Source organism: Centropristis striata, chromosome 9 (genome assembly GCF_030273125.1).
Source record: "Centropristis striata isolate RG_2023a ecotype Rhode Island chromosome 9, C.striata_1.0, whole genome shotgun sequence".
Taxonomy (NCBI): Eukaryota; Metazoa; Chordata; class Actinopteri; order Perciformes; family Serranidae; genus Centropristis; species Centropristis striata.
Genome location: NC_081525.1, coordinates 13,127,551 through 13,148,979, shown reverse-complemented (window position 1 = coordinate 13,148,979; position 21,429 = coordinate 13,127,551). Strand labels below are relative to the sequence as shown.

Genomic DNA, 21,429 nt, shown 5'->3' with positions numbered 1-21,429 from the left:
TTTCCTCTCTAAAATATTGTTATTATTGGGATTAAGAAGGTGTCACTTTGGATGTTTTACTCTTTAAGAGGGAACACTATTGGATTCACCATCTGATTGGAATATAGATTTTGACATTTAGATAAAGTTGTTCATGATGTTTATCTAGAGCTGATGTTTAACCCTCTGGAGTCCATCTATTGATTGAAAATACACATGTTTTGTTTACAGTAATAACTTTATTTATATATGATGTGTAGACAAGCTGAGAAAGCCAGTTGAAAGTGCAATTATAGGAGCTTTCACAGTGTGCCATTTATGTTTCGGGACCATTTTTACAATGTGAATTTTCTTTCTGCAATTAAAACTATTGTTATTTTTCATTTATATGCAAATAGACTGTTTTGCAGTTTTATTATTTTCCTGCTGTTTTGTTGTGCATAAATGGTAAAAATAAATGAAAAAAATGGTACATTTCCATTGACACTTGTGTCTTTTGTCTGTTTTTTGGGTTCCTGGCAGCTTTATAATTAGTTTATTTTGTTTGTTTATTAAAATAAAATGAAAAATCTGACTGATGGGCAAATTTGTGTGGAGAAAAAGGAGCCATGCATGTGATGTAAGGAGACAGAGACAGAATGCATTGGAAGTTGACAAATTCTCAAAGAACCAAAATCTCCTGGACCTCAGAGGTTTAATGAATTAAATAAGTTATTTCTTTACAGGCAGGTTGTAATGACCCACATTTAAATGTATTGTTACACGGTGACCTCTAGTGGCTGTATTTTTATGATTGGAGCAAAAGGGGAAGTTAGGTGACACAATATAAAGAGTCACAAAGTCCACAAAGGGAGTAGGCTGGAGTGGATGTGTGGGTTGAACAAACACAGGACTTTAATTCAGTAGGTGTTAACATGTTAATGAATTAGATAAGTTCTGGATAAAAGTCACTGTTGGTTTAATGTTTCCTTTGAACAGTTTTTTACAATTGCCTGACAAAGCAACTCATGGTAGCTCCAGGCAGCAAATACACTTCTATGCTTTAGTAGAGTTTTATGGTTGAGGGAAAAGCAGTGCCAAATGAAATGGCTGTGGATAGCAGCAAAAGTCATTGGACATATTCTAAATACAGTGTTGCACAAACCGTATAACATTTTTAGGGTGGGCCTTCGTTAGGTCAGGGATGGGCAACTTAAATGCTGGAGGGGGCCACAATTTTTTACCGACACTACCACAGGGCCACATATAGGACAGTGCACTTAACCAGATATGATGACACTGCAATTTTAAATATGTTTACAGTGCAGTAACTTAACATATTACATGCTTAAATGCATGCATAACAGTATAAATAGGAATACAAAAGGTTTGAAGCAAATAAAAAATAACCACTTACTGTGATTTCTTTTTTTTTTCAGTGCAAGAACAGCAGACCAACATTTATGCAAGAAGTACTTTTGTGCATTTTTACACTGCACTTTTAAGACTTCATGCTCAAATGCATGTAATTGTACTGAGGGCCACTTCAAGTGAGGGTGCGGGCCGTATGTGGCCCCCGGGCCTCCAGTTGCCCATCCCTGGTTTAGGTAGTTAAAATATGTTGTGTGTCAGTTCCGGTCTGCAGCAATACATTCATTAGTTTCCTGCCTGCAGCACGTTTGGTTCTCCAAACTGGGAACACGCAGACCATCATCTACTGCTTTAATGTGGGTAAGTACCTCATACAACCCCACTTCAAAAAGTCCAAACTATCCCTTTAGGTTTTAGCACCTTAGTGTTGCAGGTTTATAGAAATGATTCACTTTTTATGATGTATCTGTATGTGCATGCATGATGGTGTATGATCATATCTACTCAAAATATGCAAAAAAAACTAGATAAATCCTTTTTTTCCTGGGAAAAGTGTAAAATAGTCACAAGAATTATAATGGTGACTTTAATAACAGCCATTATCAGGTTCAAATTGGGGCTTGAAATATATATACACAGCTTTCCACACATATGGTGGGACTTATGAAAATGCAAACTTGATGTGGCAATTTGCGTGTCCTTGCTAAAACCATTCGCCATTATAAAGCGTTCACATTATAATATTTGGAGTCACTTATTTGTTGCTATAGGCACATATCATCTGCTGCAGAATGTAACTAAAATATTAACTAGGGACCTTTAATTAATGACCCGTAAGTTGTGGCAGAGCATCAGCGACTCTCACTAAAGGCACATTTGTATGTGTGATTTGGTTAATGTATCTCCACATTCTGTTTGAGTTGTGCCAGTGAGAGAGAAAGGGCTGACTAAAAGCATAATTTCAGCCATTAAAATGTCCCAAGCTTGACTGCTGAGGCCAATCAGAAATGTCAAGGCTGTGATTAACATTTGGCACATAGCTAATTGCACAATTCAAGCTTTTGTCACAGTTCTCCACAGCTAACATGTAGCTTGTCACCTGGGTTCACCCCTCTCTAGTGTTTTTTTCCTAATTGAAAGAACAACACGGCCGCTCTACAGAAACTGTTGAGACCTGAGTGGTAAGTGGAAGGAAACAGAATGCGAGCGTCAATCAAGCCGAGGCTTATCGCGACTGTCCACATCTGCTGAGCCCGCCTGCAGTCACCATGTTCTTCTGTCACATTGCATTTAATTAGAGTTTCTTTTTTATCAAGGACCGTCAAGGGGAGAGAGCTCTGGTGTCCAATCATCCACGCCACTGTCACTGACACACTGTTGTCAAGCCTTACTATTTTAGTTTTTCTAAAGGCTGTTGCTCTCTGAACACTGACCGCCGCTGTGACGTGTTTCAACTCCAACTCAACGAAGGTCAGTAAACAATACCTTTAAAGTTGCTTCAAGTTGATGGCTTTAATTTTAGGGCCGGGACCTGATTAAAATAATTAATCTAATTAATTAGAGGCTTTGTAATTAATTAATCAAAATTAATCGCATTTTAATCGCATATAAATATTTGACCTGAGAACAGTGAGAAGTAATTTTTTTCACATGGATTTTTAGTATACCATTGAAAAATGACTGAATACATAAGCTTAAGCAACAAAAATATTGTTTATTTTTGTTCAAGTCCAACAGACCAATGCAATTTTTGCCATTAAGTGTAGCAATAGCATATTTAGAAATATAGTACATTTCATAAATCCAGGTAGCCTATAGGTAGGTAGACCTTCTGTAAACTAGAATACTTTGGTTTTTAAGTAAAACACAATCCACGCTAGCTACCACACTAGCCGCTAGCTGCTATATGTTTTGCATTGAGGTGATACTTGAGGCTCGATGTGCTGTGGTGATATGTGAATTCCTTGTTGCATAGCAACACAACCATGCTCTTATCGACGCTTCCATCTGTTGGTTTTTAGTAACAAAATGTCCCATCATCCACGGGGCCAACCAAAGCGTCTCATCAGCTTCTTCCTTCATGTTCACTGTGGTTTGTTGTTGTCTGAACTCATGAACGCTAGTTGGTGCTCCAGTATAATCGGTCCGCCTGAAACTCATCCAGTGAGAAACGTTCCACGGTGCAAAAATAAGTGTGATTAAAATGCATCAATTATTTTTCTTAATTAACGCGTTAAAGTCCCGGCCCTAATTATTTTATAAATTGTTTATTGAGTCCATTTCAACCTTTTGTTTTATTTCTTGGTATGGGAACCTCTCAGTGCAAAACAAAAATTGTCTGTTCAATATTGTTAAAGTAGCCAGCAGAATAATTGCAGCTTTCTTTGGCGGACATCTATGACAGACAAGTTTTGCGGAGGGCACGGGCGATCCTTGGAGGAATTCGTTCTTATCCCTTCTGGGCAGAGATACAGGTCCCCCAAGGTAAAAAACCAATAGGTTTAAAATGTCCTTCGTTCCTAGTGCAATAAATGCACTTAATTTACACTTTTGATTGCACTGCTCAGCAGCACTTTACTGTGACTATTCAATGGCTTGATACTTTTTCTTTTAATTTTTTGGTTGGTTGTTTGCTGTAACTGTGATTAATGTCTCATGTCCTCTTTATGTTGTCTTGTGTTTTTCTTCTTGCCCTCTACTGTGAATCAAATTTCCCCTCGAGGGAAAATAAAGACCTGAACCTGAACCTTAACCTGCCATCATGTCACTCAGTGTCACACAATGAATCTCGAGCATGTAATATTTTCATAAAACCTGGAAGGACAAAAACATTTCAATATCCATGAAGGGCATTTCATTACCCACTTATGGCTAATTGTGGGAGTTAACAGAGTGCAAATAAATGCTTCTTCATGTGTGCACAATGTAAAAGTTGATTGAGATTCATAATGGGGAACTTGCATGGAGAGGACGGACTTATCACAATATTGTTTGCTATATCCAGCTTTCTCTACAGCAGCCTATTAGTGTGGGATTGAAGGAAAGAGCTGTATGTAAGTGTTTAAACTCACACACAGGGAATGATTTCCTCTTAATTTAGAGGGAATTTGAATATACTGGGTAATTAGCCTAATAGCAGGCATAGCCATCAAGGCTCTACAGAGGAAGTAAACAACAGAAATTCAAACTTTATCACTGTAAAAGAAATGACAGAATATATTTGAGCACAGGAAACACTGCTTGATTAAGAAATGATCTCTGGGTGAAGTGGTGGGACATCAAAATTTGCTTTAACCCTTTGATGCACAACATGGGTCAAAATGACTCATTCATCCAAATTTGATTTCAAATTAAATGACCCTAATACTATAATACTAGTAATTTGTTTCAAATAGTTACTTTCCACACTCATATATTTAATATATTTAACATGTGTATGTATCATTTTGTCACACATACACTGTATCTGGAAGGTATTCACAGAGCTTCACTTTTTCCACATTTTTTTTGTTTCAGCCTGATTCCAAAATTGATTAAATTCATTTTTCCTTAAAATTATACACGCAATACCACATAATGAAATTTTTGACCCATGTTGTGCATTAGAAGCGTAGTGATACAAAGAGGGTTTTTATTAAAAAAGTAAGAAATGAAAACAAAAAAATAGGATGTATGATGATCAAAAACAAGTTGATTGAGGAAATCCTGGAATACTGAATGATGAAATTAATTTATTCTAAAGATACAGAAAATTAAAAACTCAGTCGGGTCACTTTAGACCCATGTTGTGTATCAAAGGGTTAAGTATCAAAAGTAGAAGTACTCTTTATGTAGAATGGACCAACATAGATTGTTATATACACGGCTGCCCACAAAGTTGCAGTCATTTTGTTTTCAGACACAATCCTGTTAATTGTGATTTAATTTTCATTGTGATATGTTTGGAAGAGATTGAGTAATAACGTTTTGAGAAGATATACACGTTATTTGTCAAGAATAAATTAAATTGTCACAATCATTTCATGGAAAGAGGTAAAAAATATTTTATTCCAACTTCATGGGGGACTGTGTATTTTCCAAATATATTATTGGATTAATATTATTAACGCATTTATGTAAGCAGCATTTTAATTTTCTAAAGGTAGAGCTTATTTTATCTGCTTAATAAGCAGTTATAAATGTAATTTATCTTGTTTTTTCATGTTAAATCTCAACCTGAAAAGTAACTAAAGCTGTCCGCTAAATGTAGTGGAGTAAAAAGTACAATATTTACCTCAAAATGTAGTGGAGTAGAAGTATAAAGTTACATAAAATGGAAATACTCAAGTGAAGTACAAGTACTTAGTTGCTTTCCACCACTGAGTGCCAATGCGCAACAGCACTGATGACTTATTCAGATAAAAGTACCATTGTTATATTGGCAAAATTACTTAAATTACTTAAAGTATCAAAAGGAAAAGAGCTCATTCTGCAGGAACAGAAGACAGATTTCTTGTCTGAGATCACAGGCCAAAAGGGAAGGCAACTGGTTCGGTCTGAACCCTTTGGAGTTTGGGGCTCTTTTGTCGGTTTTGTTCCTTTTCATTCTGCCTGTATAAACCACTTAAAAAACTTTACCATGATGTGTTGGTATCATTGTTTTCAACACAACCTCACCTATATGAACAGATTATTTTTTTCATTTTGACTTACTGGATCAACATTTTGAACACAAAAAACACAAAGAATTACAAAAAACACATGAAAACACACAAAAAACACAGAAAATTACAAAAAACACATAGAAACACAAAAAATACATACAAAGACACAAAAAATGTACAAAAAACACAAAGAACACACAAATACACCAAAAATTACAAAAAACACACAAAAACAAAAAAAACACAAAATAACCACACAAAATTACAAAAAACACACTCAAAACACACCGTAAAACAAAAACATACAAAAAACACAAAAAATTTACAAAAAACACAAAAAACACATAAAAACACACAAAGAAATTACAAAAACGCAAAAAACAGTAAACACAAAAGATTGCATTAAAAATGCTGAATGCACACTGCAAAATTTGAAAAATCTGTGCAAAAAAAGTAAAATCATGTAACTACACTTGGTTGAGGTGTTTTTGCCTTTGCTGAAAAAGGGTTAATGCATTAAATTGGACATGGAAACTTCTGGAAAAGCCAAAACTTTAGAGTTCAGCTGACAGCAGGGCTCCATGCTGCTTCATTTTTACGTCGTGATGTCATGAAGACGTCGTGCTCCGGTGCTTTCATGGACTCCAGAGGGTTAAACAATTATTGTATTTTTACACTTATCACATGCTTTATGGAATATATTACTCTGAAAAGTAACCGCGGTAATTAAATAAATGTAGTGGACTAAAAGTATGAGTAGTAGAAAATGAAAATACTCAAGTACTAGTAACTCAAAATTGTACTCAAGTACCATACTTGAGTAAATGTCCATAGTTGTTTTTTTTCATCAATGACAATAAGGATGGAGTAAAACAAGACGAGGCAAGGCCACACAGTCCAGAGCAAGTAAAGCCTCAGTCAGTTACCTGTTGAAGTCTGGCTGCTGTTAGGTCAACTGAACATACAGCTCACGCCCACTCTCTGGCAGCAGCTGTCAGCCCACAGAGCTGTTACCATGGCTGCAGGTAGTCTAAGCAGGACTGGCGACTCGCTTCAGGGAAATGTAGCAAACATCTGTCTCTGGACTCTTAAATTACATAAACTCACTAATCTGGCAACATTGGTGAGGTTTTGAATCAGCCCTTACTGTCACATGCACAGATGTTTAATGTGTGATATTTGAACTTCAACATTTAAACCAAGGGTCTCAAACTCAAATTACCTGGGGGCTGCTGGAAGCAGTATCAAAATGACCAAAAGAAGACACAAGATTACTAAAAAAAGACACAAGATTACAAAAAAAAGACACAAAATGACAGAGAAAAAACTGAATTACTTAAAAAAGACACAAAATGAAAAAAAAAAATTACTACAACAAGACACTAATGACCCAAAAAATACACTACACACTAAATTACTTAAAAAAGACACAAAATGACCCAAAAAAGACACTAATGACCCCAAAAATCACAAAATGACAAAAAAAAAGACACAAAATGACTAAAAATAGACACAAAATGACCTAAAAAAAGACTCATTACATTACATAACATTTTCACTTCTTCCGGTAACAACAACACGGCAGATAATAAACGGTCCAGACACAAAATGACCAAAAAAAGATAAAATTCCTGAAAAATACACTAAATTACTTTAAAAAAGACAAAAAATAACCAAAAAAGACACAAAATGACACAAAAAAAGACACAAAATTACAAAACATTTCCACTTCTTCCGGTAACAACAACACGTCAGATAAAAAACGGTCCGGTAGCAGGTGCCTTTCCTTTTGTTAACGTCATCATAGAAACAAGTAAAAAAAAAGCTCCAGCTTGCGCAATAAAGGGACCTTCCACCCACAAAACGGTGCCATTCATATACAACTCACATTAAACTTTCATATCAAGGTGGGGGCCACAAAATATCATCACGAGGGCCGCAATTGGCCCGCGGGCCGCGAGTTTGAGACCCATGATTTAAACAATGCATGTCTGCATGTCAGTCATTAATGCACATTTAGCTTCCTTGGCTGCACCACGTCGATGGTCTGCCAAAAACTGAGACCCACCATGTGGAAAATATTACAAAAATAAAATATTAAGGTGTTTTTTCCCATTGCTAAATATGAAAACAAAGAAGAAGATGAAAACAGGAGATTAGGACAACTGCTCACTTTGGCTGTATACACAATATTTTTTTCTTGTTCAGCCTTCAGTAAAAAAACTACCAGTTGCATTTGTTTTTCTGTGATCCATATGTGGCAAGTTCATGGACCAATATCTAAGCTTGTCTAAGGCCAGTAAAGACAATTATTCTGTTGGCTAAAATATTTATATTCAAAGCTCATTCTGAAGCTCATCTGAATCCAAGATTATTTAATGAAAATATTTTGCAAACCATTGCAATACATTCCCAAAAAAAATACTTCAAATTATGAAAAAGCAGCACAGCATTTGCTCCAGTGAAGGGTGGGATTGTATAAAACTAAGTTATTTCTAGTGAATATGTCGTCAATTGTCATTCTATTTTTGAATTACATAAGAGATCCTATTAATTTGATTTATCTTGTTATTTTATTCATTTATCTATTTTTCCTTTTCCGTCCTCATTTTTGTGAAGTTATATTGCCATGCCATCATATTGTTGTGTGTAATACTTTGCCTGCATTAAATAAAAAAAATAAGAAGAGCAATACTAACATTCAATAATTTGCTCTGAAAGGGAATATAATAATTCACATTTCTTACAAGAGGTAATATTGACACATATTGACAGTATCATGGCTCCTCACAGGTTTTTCAGATAATCTAATTATGTCCCAAATCACCAGATTTGTGCGTCAAATCTGACTCAACTTGAAGTCACGATGCTGCTCGGCACCAAAGACAGAAAATAACACATAATTGTGCCTTTCTGAAGCCTTTCTACAAAGAGTAGAAAGGCTTTACCATGGAAGCAAAAAGCGTACAATAACGCTATAATTCTACCATTCCAAAGCTTTTAATGTCAAATGTTTTTTGAGTGTGTGTGTGCTGTGAATCTGTTGCTTTTATTGTGTCCAGAAACCACCCACTGAACAGACTTAATCACTGACTTAACACCAGCCACAGCAGCATGTCCCCACCTCTGTATTCGCCAGTTGTGCGTTCTACTGGAACATTGCTGCTGAACCAAGATATTGGATGAACTTCATTTGAACTTGATTTGCATGAATGCCTGTGATTAGAGAAGGCATACCATCACTGAGCAATCCAATTTGCAAGTAAGTATGCCATAGAACAAGCGCGGACTGTCCACCTTGTATCCATGAGTGAGCAAGTTAAAACAATTTACAGTAGTTTCTCCCGGGGTCAGTGCTCAGGGAAAAACAATACAGTGCTAGCTGCTAGAGATGAGGTCATTCAAACACCCAAATAAGTGATTAATACATGGGACTTTCTCTCTAAATATGGACTCTATTAACCCTCTAGGGCAGGGGTCCCCAAACTACGGCCCGCGGGCCACTTCTGGCCCGCCAAAGCAATTCACCTATGGCTAAGCCCCGCCCCCTCCACTCACTCGGACAAACTGTCAACATTCGGTGACGGTCGCTACGGCAGCTGTGACAGTCGGAGAAATTTCACAGGAGGCAATTAATCATTTTTGGAGACAGAAAAATGAAATATCATCTCGAAGTAAACAAAACAGAGATCGCTAAGTGAACACCTCCTGCAGCAGCAGCACATACACACTAGTGATGGGATGATGATACCTCAAGGAGTGTATTGACACACTACACAAACTGTGTCATCACTGCATTGACACTGTGTTGGTCACTCAATAGTGCCCCCTGCAGTAGTTATAAAATCATTGGAGGTAAACAAAATGAAAATGAAATGGAAAAGCTAACATGCTGCAAACCCAACATCAGCCTGTGAAATATTTAATCGCCAGTCCTTTACTTAAAATATGATCTCATCATTGCATTGAACAGAGTTCAATTTGTTTGCTGAGTTAAGTTGTTCATGAGAAGAGCTTAAAATTTGCTTAAAACCTTGTTTGTGTAAATGCTAAACTGAGTTGGTATGTAAAATAGAAAAATGGTATGCGAATTAGTCTGTAATAAAATTCAGAGTTAAGGGGCGTCCCGGTGGCTCACACCGGTAGAGCGCTAACCATGTATGCCGTGTGCTGCGGCGGAGCCGGGTTCGAATCTGACCTGAGCTCCCTTTGCCGCATGTCTTCCCCTCTATCACCCCCTTTCTATCTCTCACTATCAATAAAGCAACAAAATGCCAAAAAAATAATCTTTAAAAAAAAAAAAAAAAAATTCAGAGTTAAATTATTTTAGACTGGGGAAAACTTCTTGGAATGATCCATGAAGTCAGTGGAACAAGGTGAGGCCAAGCAAAAATCCAACAGCAACAGCAAAACTCCATCCAACAAACCCACAACATGTCGATACAGTTTGTTCCCTTGTAAACACACTTTGGCACAGCACTTCGAAACGACACACCACCTGTATCGGTCACATGATTTTTTTTTTTAAAGCGATACACGCACCAATACGGGGTTTCACTCTTGTGTGCTCGGCACAGTGCTGACGCACCAATGTTGTTCGTCCCATCACTAATACACACTGTACTGCTACAGAGCTAACTGTAGCTAACTGCCACTAACGAGGTCGGCCGGCTTGTTAACAAGAGGCTCTTGTTAACAAGCCGGCCGACCTCGTTAGCGCTCGTTAAGACTGAGTCGCTGGATTTGTTTCCAGTCATTAATGAGAAGATATTGATTTTGATATCGATAGATATTGATTTCTTACGGCACACTTGTGGTTGGGAATCACTGCCATAGGGAACCGGGTTACTGCTCCCATATTATTGGGCTATACCTTGTGTCAGAGTTGCATGTACCCCATGCACACCGTTTGACCATTTTAAACTTAAAATCTCAAGAAAAAACACATAAAAACGTCTGAAAACGGACTAACTCCAATGCATTTCAATGGATGTGGAAGCAGAGAATGTCCGAGTGTATTGAGTTAGCTATGCGCACTGTGATTGGCTCATCGCGTTTGGGGGTGTGGCTTAGCCATAGGTGAATGGGAGTGGCCCACTTAACTATCCCAAACAATCCCTCTAAACATGGCCTGTTTTTTTTTAAATTGCATTTATTATATATTTAGTTATAAAATATCCACATGTAATGATTAAAGTAGGCGTTCTAATTAAAATTGACCTTAGTTGTGAATTATTTACAGTAGTAGCTAATTTTCACACAATGGTATATTCTGATCTACGTGATGCCAAGCCGTAAGCGTCAAGTTTTCGCGGGCAAGGCAAGCTAACGGAAAGTTACGGAGAGTCGGTCAACAAAATGTGGGAACGGAAAATAGATTCTGAATGCAGAACTATAAAGAACTATGATCTATGAACTACAAATCTGAATTATTTATCAGCTTCTCCACAATATACAAAATGGCTCTAATAGCAACCTTAGATATGGGATAAGGCCATCAGTCAGAGGAACCACTACTCTGTCACGCTAAAAGGAGCCTGTTCATATGGTTCAACCATTAAATTATGATGCCTCCTGGACACCTACCTATGGAGGGGTTTGGGACCAATGGGGATAAGACTGCACAGCAATTACAGAACACGGTGGAGCGATTGCATGGATGGATTTCTGAGTGATATCATTGTGAAATTTGCTTCGATGCAGGAAGTAGATAATAAACCAGAATGACAAACATTTAATGTGCCACAAACAGTATGAATCTCAAAAGTAATGGATAGAAAATGGTCAATATGCAAAGAAAGAAACATCTCTTTTTCATCTCAGAGTACATAATTAGCTATTTGCATCAAGCAATAACCGTCTAGCAGTAACTAGAGGTACATCCACCTGACTGAGAAAAGTACAGGTTTTTATTTCTTATTTTACTTCACCGCATACACATCAGTGTTTGTGTGTTGATGCCATTCAATAGTTTTTCAAAACATAATCAACTTGAGCAACGTAGGTGCTGATATGTTTTGTACATGTCTTTATTTTTTAAGACGAACCAGGCTTGGGAACATATCTGTAATTTAGCTGCACTTTCCTTCAGGGCTTTTATCCATTTACTGCACTCCTCCTAGCTCCACCTTCTCTCTTTTTTGGGTCTCTCTTTCTCCTGCACTTTCCATTTGCTCTGACAGGAAACTGACTGAACACTGTATTGATGTGTACGAACAGGGAATCAATTGGCAGAGATCATACATGCATTTAATATTCCTCTTTCACAGCATATATTCTGATGTCATAGTAGGAAAAGCACAAACAATAATCAGTATGTTTATGAGACTTGAAAAAAACGAATCATTGCCTTAATCTGACTATAACTGGACAACTGAAGAGCATGTAAACGTGTTAGTCTGAATGATGTTGGAGTTCTCCAACTCCGATTAGGACACCCAGATAATGCGATTGGAATTGGATTTTTGCCGGCATGTATGACAAGACAATGCGCATGTTTTCATGGTCCACCCCCGCACTGGCATATGACGCCCGGAACAAAAACATCCAAGAAAGCCGGTCACATTAGCCAGTCAAGTTAGCCGGTCACATTAGCCAGTCGCACATTAGCCGGTCACGTTAGCCGGTCACATTAGCCGGTCGCACATTAGCCAGTTACACATTAGCCGGTCACGTTAGCCGGTCACATTAGCCAGTCGCACATTAGCCGGTCGCGTTAGTCGGTCAGTAGCGACGGCACAAAGTGTCAAACTGAGCTCAACTGGAAAGTCGGCCATATTAACCCACTGAAACAACGCATATCGCCACCTAGTGTTGAGGAGGAGGACACGTTCCCGTCAGTTATTCAGTTTTCTCAGTTGCATGTACACTTGTCCATGGACAGAAGTCCTATTAGACGCCAAAATCAATTTTTAAGCATAGCTTGATTAAACTGTGCATGTAAACGCACTGATTGATGCAATGCACTTAGGGGAGAGCAAGTGGTACACTTATTAACGGAACAGAGCCATCAATAATGTTATCAGATTCCCCTGTGCTTTTCCATCACCGACAAGTCAATCTCTGTTGGGAAAATAGTCCATTTTGTATTTTGAACACTGGCCTGATAATTACCTGGCCAGGAGTTTTCCCAGTGTTCCTGGTGACCAGTACGTCCCTGTTAAGACCTAATTGTCTGCCTCTGGAAGTAGAATCGACCACTATGGATGTAATTTCTACTGAGCTGAATTGAATTAGCATTACCGCTGCTAGCTGCCATTTTCCCCTGGCATTCCACATGTCCTTAGCTACTGTAACTAATATCTCATGTAGCATGTATGGGAACCGCTCTGGTAATGTGGGTTGGACACAAATTTACCTTTAAAAAAGAAAAGTAAGAAAAAAAGTTAGAAAAGTAATTCTACTACTGAATTACATTTCCTGAAAATGTCCACATATAAGCTCTGTGGCACTGTTCTGTCACCCTCCTTGCTGAGTGCATCCACAAGTTTCTAAATGGGAAAAGGTGCTATACTCCATCTGGCCTGTGAATGTCTCCAGATCCCCATGAAGAGGTGGGTTGGTCCAGACCTGGGACTTGGATCCAGATAAGTGGTGGAAAACTAGTGGATGGATGAATAAAAATTTCATATTAAAAAATGATATCAGTATTAAATCATTACTATTCAGTACCGTCGGTGGAATAGTTTGCATGTTCATGTAATATATATTTCTGAAGGAAAATTAGCTGAAACTTGTTAAAAGTGCTTTGTTTTGTGAAGCCCACAGGGATGTAACTATAAGTGAATCCCTTTTGACAATGGCTGCTATCAGTGCTGGACTAGTAATGTGGAATACCGGCTATTTTCCCGGTGGGCAGACACACCTTGAACAGACCTTGGGTCGATATAATTAAAGTTTAATTTTTTATTTTAAAAAAGGCCCATAAAGCAGAGACAGTGGGACATTGGTTCATTTCTTTCAGGCTTACGAGGCCAAATCTCTTGCTCAGCCTCTCCACCCTGCCCCTCTGTCAGATGCTGTAGCTCAGAGCCCAAAAAATCTGGTCGGATGAAGGTGTCAAAATGGTTAAACCAAAGGAGAGTGCCGAGAAGTAGCAGGACAAAAAATCTACAGGCAAATGCAGCCAAATGTGCAGAAATAAGCAGCCATGTTTGCTGCAGGGGCTTCTACATCTACAGTTCCCAACATTATACAGCAACAAGTGGAACATGAAGGAGGAGAGGTGGCTGGCCATGGACGCTGCCAGGCAGAGGAGCAGGTGTGTGACAGGGAAGCCGAGGAACAGATTGAGCATGACAGGGCCGAGGGACAGAGAGCAGGAGCAGGAGGAAGAGTGTCGCTGAAGCGGTGAGCATGGAGGAGCTTCAGGATTTGGACTTGCAGGGAGGGAACGGGGTGGTAGTGTGTGTGTGAGAGTGTGTGTGAGAGTGTGTGTGTGTGTGTGTGTGAGAGTGTGTGTGTGTGTGCCGCGCCATGGTGACGATGATGATTCATTCAATCAACATAATCATAACACTAGTGAGGCTGCCATCCACTGTTGCTGTACACTCAGGCCCCATTTACACGAGGACGCTTGCAGGTAAAAACGACAAAATATTTTATGGGAAGTGCCTTTCGTTTAGACGGTGACGGCGTTTTTGGGGCTTAAAAACACCAAAATGTGAAACCACCCTCCAGAGTGTAAAACTTGAATCCGCTCCACCGTAGCGTGTCCGTCTACACTGCCAAGACACAAAACTCTGCTCAGATCTGCTCACGTCACGTATGTGTTTACGTCACATACATGCTCCAGTACAGGAAAATAAACAAACGTGGGATTATTTCCATGCGTCGGACCTTCAAGCTGCTCTGGCAGCTCTAATAAACTTACAGGAGTCTTTCCACCAAATGTACAGGATATGTACAGATAGTATTACTGAACAGAGAAGGATCTGGAATTACCTCTATCAATAATAATTTTGGATGCACCAATTGGTCGGAGACGAGCCAGGCGGCTTTGGACAAGACCTGGGAGATCTAGTGGATGGTGGAGAGTGTCATTAACTTGCATTGTAGTGAAATCCGTGTCAGTTTCACTGAAATTTGAGTGATTCCGTGGCTATTCCACGGATTTTGAGTGAAGCGAATCCGTGGCCATTTCACATATTCCTGTGAGACCAGGTTCGTATATGTATGCATCTAGCCTACACTGTTGTAGTTTATGTTGTTGTTTATTTTTTCAGTTTGAAAAGAAGAATTAATAAAATGAATGAAATGAACACTGGTCCACTTTTACTGGAACACTTGTCTGGCTCACTCAGCCTTGTAGTGGTTTGGGGGAATACTACAGTAGATATTCATATTTCAGGAGACTGCATGATGATGTACTGGTTGTGATGGGCCAGTCTTGATAAAAAATACCAACACCAGTGTTTTTGTCCCAGTTTAGCCCAGGCTGCTATCTTATTTTCTCCATGCCAGAGCTAAAAATGTTAGATTGCTGTCTTGGATGGAATTCTAGCTTAACCTCTCACCCTTGCTTTCAACAAACTAAGATTTCAGAAAATATATAGCTGGTTTTCAAAGAGTGCAGGTGACCTGAGGTCATGGCATTTACTCAACACTTTAAAGGCCCGAGCAGTCTTTGAATTCCAGCAATAAAGAAAATGGGGAAAAGGAGAAAAATACCTCAACTTAAGTCACAAAGTAGGATTATGTATCGAGATAGAGTATCATTCCATCTGCTGGAGAGAAGATTTAAAGTCAGGCCGTGTACCTCCTCTCTCTTTTTCCTCTCTTACAACCAGACACGGTGCATTAAAAGAGAGTGTCGGAGGGGGAAAAGAGAAACAGAGACAGTTAAAATGAAAGTAGAGTCCTTTAGAGAGGGAATAATAAAAGAGTGAGGTGTAAAAAAAAGAGGGATGCAATGGGAGGACAGAGAGAATAAGCAAGTGAGCGGGGAGGGAAGGAGTGAAAGAGAGCAGAGAGAATGGGTAATTTCAGCCTGTGGTGCCACACCAGGAATCAATATTTAATTTCTTTGTCTGCTATGATAAGGAGAGAGTGAAATCATTTTGAGATCTTGGCTTACCACTCAATACCAGTCAATCTACAAAATCATATGTGCTACACAGAACGGCTTGCTGGACTTGGACGTAAAAGCTTGAAACTAGATAATCTTCCGGAGTGAGTATATTGAGGCTATTCTTGCTTGACAGGGGATTGTTCGGGTTGATATCTGCTTTGATTTTTGAATAAAAAGATAATATAAAAACAAAGCCGTGTGTGGCCACAGGCGGAGATAACAACACGGATGAGATTACTCAAAAAAAAAAAAAACATTTTTTTTAAAGAATCCATTTTGCTTTCATGAGGTTTCATATTGTTTCTTGAAACTTCTCACCTCTGTTACCATTTTATTTTCATGCCCGTCGTGGAATAAAGTGATTTCTCCTCCCTTTCTACAAAAAATACAGTATGTGGCCCGAACAATTTGTACGCTCAGCGTACATCAGCATTATGACACATCAATAAGTGGATGGCGGCAGACAGTGATTTAGAATGCAACGCACAGCAACAACAAAGTGCCAAATGACAAAAACAACTTTGCATTATGTGTGTGATGATAATAATAATTCCGTTCCGGACCGTGGTCTTTGGAAAAGCCATTTGCAGTTGTTGAACTGAAAAGCATGTCCCAGCCATCCAGAAATAAGTGACTGGGATGTTAAAGAGGCAAAGAGATGGAGGCTGGGAGAGAGACGGAGACACAAAGACTCAGTGAGAGTTGATCCAAATAGGCTAAAACGAGTCTTTTTCTCTTTTATAATCACTTTTACTTGCCCTTAATGGAAAACAAGTCAAGGAAACATGACAACCATAGTGTTAGAACTGTGACTGAAAGAAAGGAGAGAAAAAAACAATACCAAATACAACTAGGCCTGTAAACAGGACTGAAGAGGACCGAGCCGAGTGGAGCCGTCGGGAGAGGCGACATTAGTGGAGGCCACGTCGGGCGCGGCGCTGTAGGCTCAGTCCCTATGCGTACCAAATGGTGTGTCTCCTACCACTGTGCTTGGGGAAGGGGTAAAACATGTTACTTGCTGTTGCCAGCAGGGGGCGCTATGACTGTGTGTCAATATTGACATGTGGGTGTGTTCTGGGCTGGCCCAATCACATGTGTGAAATTTGGGACTGATTGGACAACGTATGGTCAAGTGGTCCAGTCTGGTGTTAGATGGCGAGACGCTATATTTTGTCGCCATGCCACGCCCACATAGTGTGACAGTCGGTAAAGCTTTCAATAACTTTTGATCCCAAAGGTCTTGTTATGCTACTGACCAAGTTTGAAGTCAATGGGGTGAAATCTGTAGGAGTTCGTTAAAGTATGCAACGTGGAAATGGCGAAAATTCCATATAAAATCCAAGATGGCCGACTTCCTGTACATTTTAGGGTATGGCTTCTTGAGACTTTTTGGTGCGTCTTCCCATGATACATGTATGTACAAAATTTCGTGTCTGTACGACAAACCTGTGTGAGGGGCTGAATTCTAGGGGGCGCTAGTAGGTCATTTTGCCACGCCCATTTCTGAAAGCAATGAAATACGTAAATTTTCGCCACGATAGAATTTTGTGCCAAGTTTGGGGAGTTTTTGAATATGATAAAGGCCTAAAAAAGGCGATTCATTTGGCGTGATAATAATAAACGGACCAATTACAATAGGGTCCTCGCACCTTCGGTGCTCGGTCCCTAATCAAAACCCAGTAACACTTTACAATGACCATCATTTATAAATGGTAAACATATTGGAATCTCAAATGATGAAAATCATGCAAAAAACTCAATAAGCTTAAAAACTTAATATTTCAGTTTGTGCTTGGTGATTTGCTAGTACATAATGTGGTAATACTTTGCAATAACCATCATTTAAAAATGGTAAATAGGTAGTTTATTAATGTTAAATCATCATTTATTAATGGCAAATGGACAGTTTATTAATGTAAGTTAATAGTTACTTTACCATTAACAAACAATTAAATTCTAATTAAGGTAACACTTCACAATAACCATCACTTATAAATGGTAAACAGATAGTTTATTAATGTTTAATTATAATTTATGAACCGTATATAGGCCATTTAGAATGGTAAATACATAATTTATTCATGTTTAACTAACTAAATAATTTATAAATGGCAAATAGATGGTATATTAATGTAAGTTTATAGTTACTTTACCATTGACAAACAATTAAATTATGATTTATAGTTTATCAATAGTTTTAGTTGCACTCATTTTAACATTTTTAACACCATATTTAGTATGTTGATGCTTTTAAAATGAGTCATATACCTTTAAGAAATTGGTTGAAAACATTAAAGATTAAATTTGTATACCACTTTGGAAATGGTTAATAATTGGTCTATAAACATCATTTTGTTGGTTATTGTAAAGTGTTACCCTAATGAATAATGTTTATTAATGGACTATTTATTAGCGGTTTATAGTTGCACTCATAACATTTTAAACACTATTTTAAGCATTTGTTAATGATTTCCAAATGATTTATATAGCTCTAAGAAAATGGTTGTAAAACATCTATAAAGATTAAATACGTAGACCTAATGGTTTATCAACCATCTATAAACATAACTTAGATGGATATTGTTAAGTATACCCATAATGTTTTACCTACATGCTTTAATAATTTTGTGTATTTTTTTTAAAATTGTGTGTCTTTTTAAATAATTTTGTCTTTTTTTAATAATCTTGTGTATTTTTTGGTAATTCTGTGTCTTTTTTTGGTAATTTTGTGTCTTTTTTAAATAATTTAGTGTTTTTAAAAAAAATAATTTTGTATCTTTTTTGGCAATTCTGTGTCTTTTTTTGGTCATTTTGTTTCTTTTTTTTAAGTAATTCAGTTTTTTTCTGTCATTTTGTGTCTTTTTGGGTCATTTTGTGTCTTTTAAAAAAAAAAGGAATTTGTGTCTTTTTTGGTAATTGTGTCGTTTTTGGTCATTTTGTTTCTTTTTTAAGTAATTCAGTTTTTTTCTGTCATTTTGTGTCTTTTGGGTCATTTTCTGTCTTTTTATAAAATAATAATTTTGTGGCTTTTTTGGTTATTGTGTCTTTTTTTGGTCATTAAGTTTCTTTTTTAAGTAATTTCGTTTTCTTTGGTCAGTTTGTGTCTTTTTGGGGTCAGTTTGTGTCTTTTTGGGGTAATTTTGTGTCTTTTTTTAATAATTTATGTATAATGCCAATTCCAAAATCACGGTAAAGAAATCTTATGTGTTTTTCCATCTTGCAATTGATTAACTGATTGCTCAGTGGTTTAAAAGTCAACTTCGCAGAAGATTGCCCACAGAGAAACAGTGCACTTAGGGAATAAGCATTGATTAATCCTCGCTAGGAGCAATTATGTATATTCCAAGGCCATAGGTTACACACAAATTAGGCTATAATCTGCCTTTAATTCATTTAGGCGCCATATATTAAGTAGAAATGAATCTTAAGAAGGCTCTGACTGCACCTGCCTCTGTCGATTACAAACAGTAAGTCTTACGTGGCACCTTCAGACCAGGCGGGTTACAAACTACTGTTGGAAAAATGCATCATACCACAGCACCTGACGAATGCCACAGCCACAAGTAATGACAAGGCTCATTCTTCACCTTACACATATTTTCATATTCGCTCCTCTACTTATGTTCTGTCGCTGTGATATGAAACTTTGATGGAAAGGCCGCGCTGAAAGTCATAGAAATACTTTCTGAGGCCGAGGCAGCTCGTGATTATGCATATTCATGGCGCCTGCCGCAGTCACACAATGCATTTCCCGACAATACAAGAACTGTGGTAATTCAAACATATTGCCGACAGTGTACTATGTCAAACATTATGCCAAGTGTGCTGTCAAAACCATCGTGGATGGCTGCGTGGCCATAAAGTCACAGACTCATTCTGGTGATTTATGGTGAGCTGCGTTTCCTCTGGTTTTATGTGGGAAAACATATAAATAAGATGTATAAATTAGACTTCTTGCATATTCCCTAATGTAGATGATGCTCAAGTTTACCATTTACGGTTTGATTCTGGAGCTGGCGTATTGTCATCACTTCTTCATGTTTCAAAGCCTGTCATGGTGTCATAATTCTATTAAAATATGAGCCATTATTTTGCCAGTCAGCCCATACTCACTAGCACAGAGGACAAGGAGGAGGATTTTTCACAATGAATACAAAGTGTGTTCAAAATACAACATGTTGCTATTGTTATTTATTCTTCTAGGGGAGCCTTTATGTGTGATTTGAGCATCTATAACTTTAACGATCAATCAATTGAATAATCGCTGCATGCATACATGGGCAAAATAAAAGATATATATATACATATATATATATATATGTATATACATATAGGTGCATGTCACTAAATTAGAATATCATGGAAAAGTCCATTTCCAGTAGTTCAAGGCAAATAGCGTAAAAAAGTATTGAGTGCATATAGACTATGGGTCTCGAACTTGCGGCCCGCGGGCCAATTTGCGACCCTCATGACGATATTTTGTGGCCCTCACCTTGATATGAAAATTTAATGTGAGTTTTATATGAATGGCACTTTACCGTGTTGTGTGTGGAAGGTCCCTTAAATTACTATTTGTGATAATTTTGTGTGCTTTTTTGGTAATTTTGTGTGTATTTTTTGGTAATTTTGTGTCTTTTTTTGGTAATTTTGTACCTTTTTTAAATAATTTTGTACCTTTTTTAAATAATTTTGTGTATCTTTTGGTAATTTTGTGTCTTTTTTGGTAATTTTGTGTCTTTTTTTTGTAATTTTGTGTCTTTTTTGGTCATTTTGTTTCTCTTTTAAGTAATTCAGTTTTTTTCTGTCATTTTCTGATACGAGTCATAGATAACATTTAAATTAAATGATACAATTGAAAATTCCACATGATGGACCAAATTCGTAACGACCATTAATGATCATCGATGAATTATTCCCATCCTTAGTTTCCCTTGTATTGATGTCTGTAAGGAAAATTTTGAGCGATGTCAAAAGTGTCTTTTGGGTCGAACACAACACATTTAGTGTTATTTTGAATTGTACCATCCAGTTTATTGGATAAAGTGGTGTCCTAGACTTAAGTTGACTAGATGGGATGGGGGATTTTCACCAATGGAAACAGCTTGAAAGCTGAAGGAGACCACCAGAAGCAGAAGGAGGCAGGAGGACACACACACACACACACACACTCTTCAGGGGCAGTCACACTGCATGCATGAGCAGCAAAACAAACAACTAATCTTGCTGATCTTTTCATTGATCCATACGCAGCCTGCTGCTCCCAGACCTGTGATAGATCTACTTCTGACAGCTCCAACTGTGACGGAATAGGAGGAAAGTGAAGAAGCAATTTGACTAAAATGTCTTCATTCCCATCAAAGACATGAGGACGCAACAGGAAGCGCTGTA

The 21,429-nt window shown here is 37.8% G+C and overlaps 1 protein-coding gene across 1 annotated transcript in view; it reads right to left on the bottom strand.

The window, feature by feature from the left end:
- LOC131978137 (inactive N-acetylated-alpha-linked acidic dipeptidase-like protein 2) overlaps positions 1-21,429 on the bottom strand; it is a 787,053-nt gene that overhangs the window by 191,853 nt on the left and 573,771 nt on the right. The gene's annotated exons all lie outside the window — the stretch shown is intronic.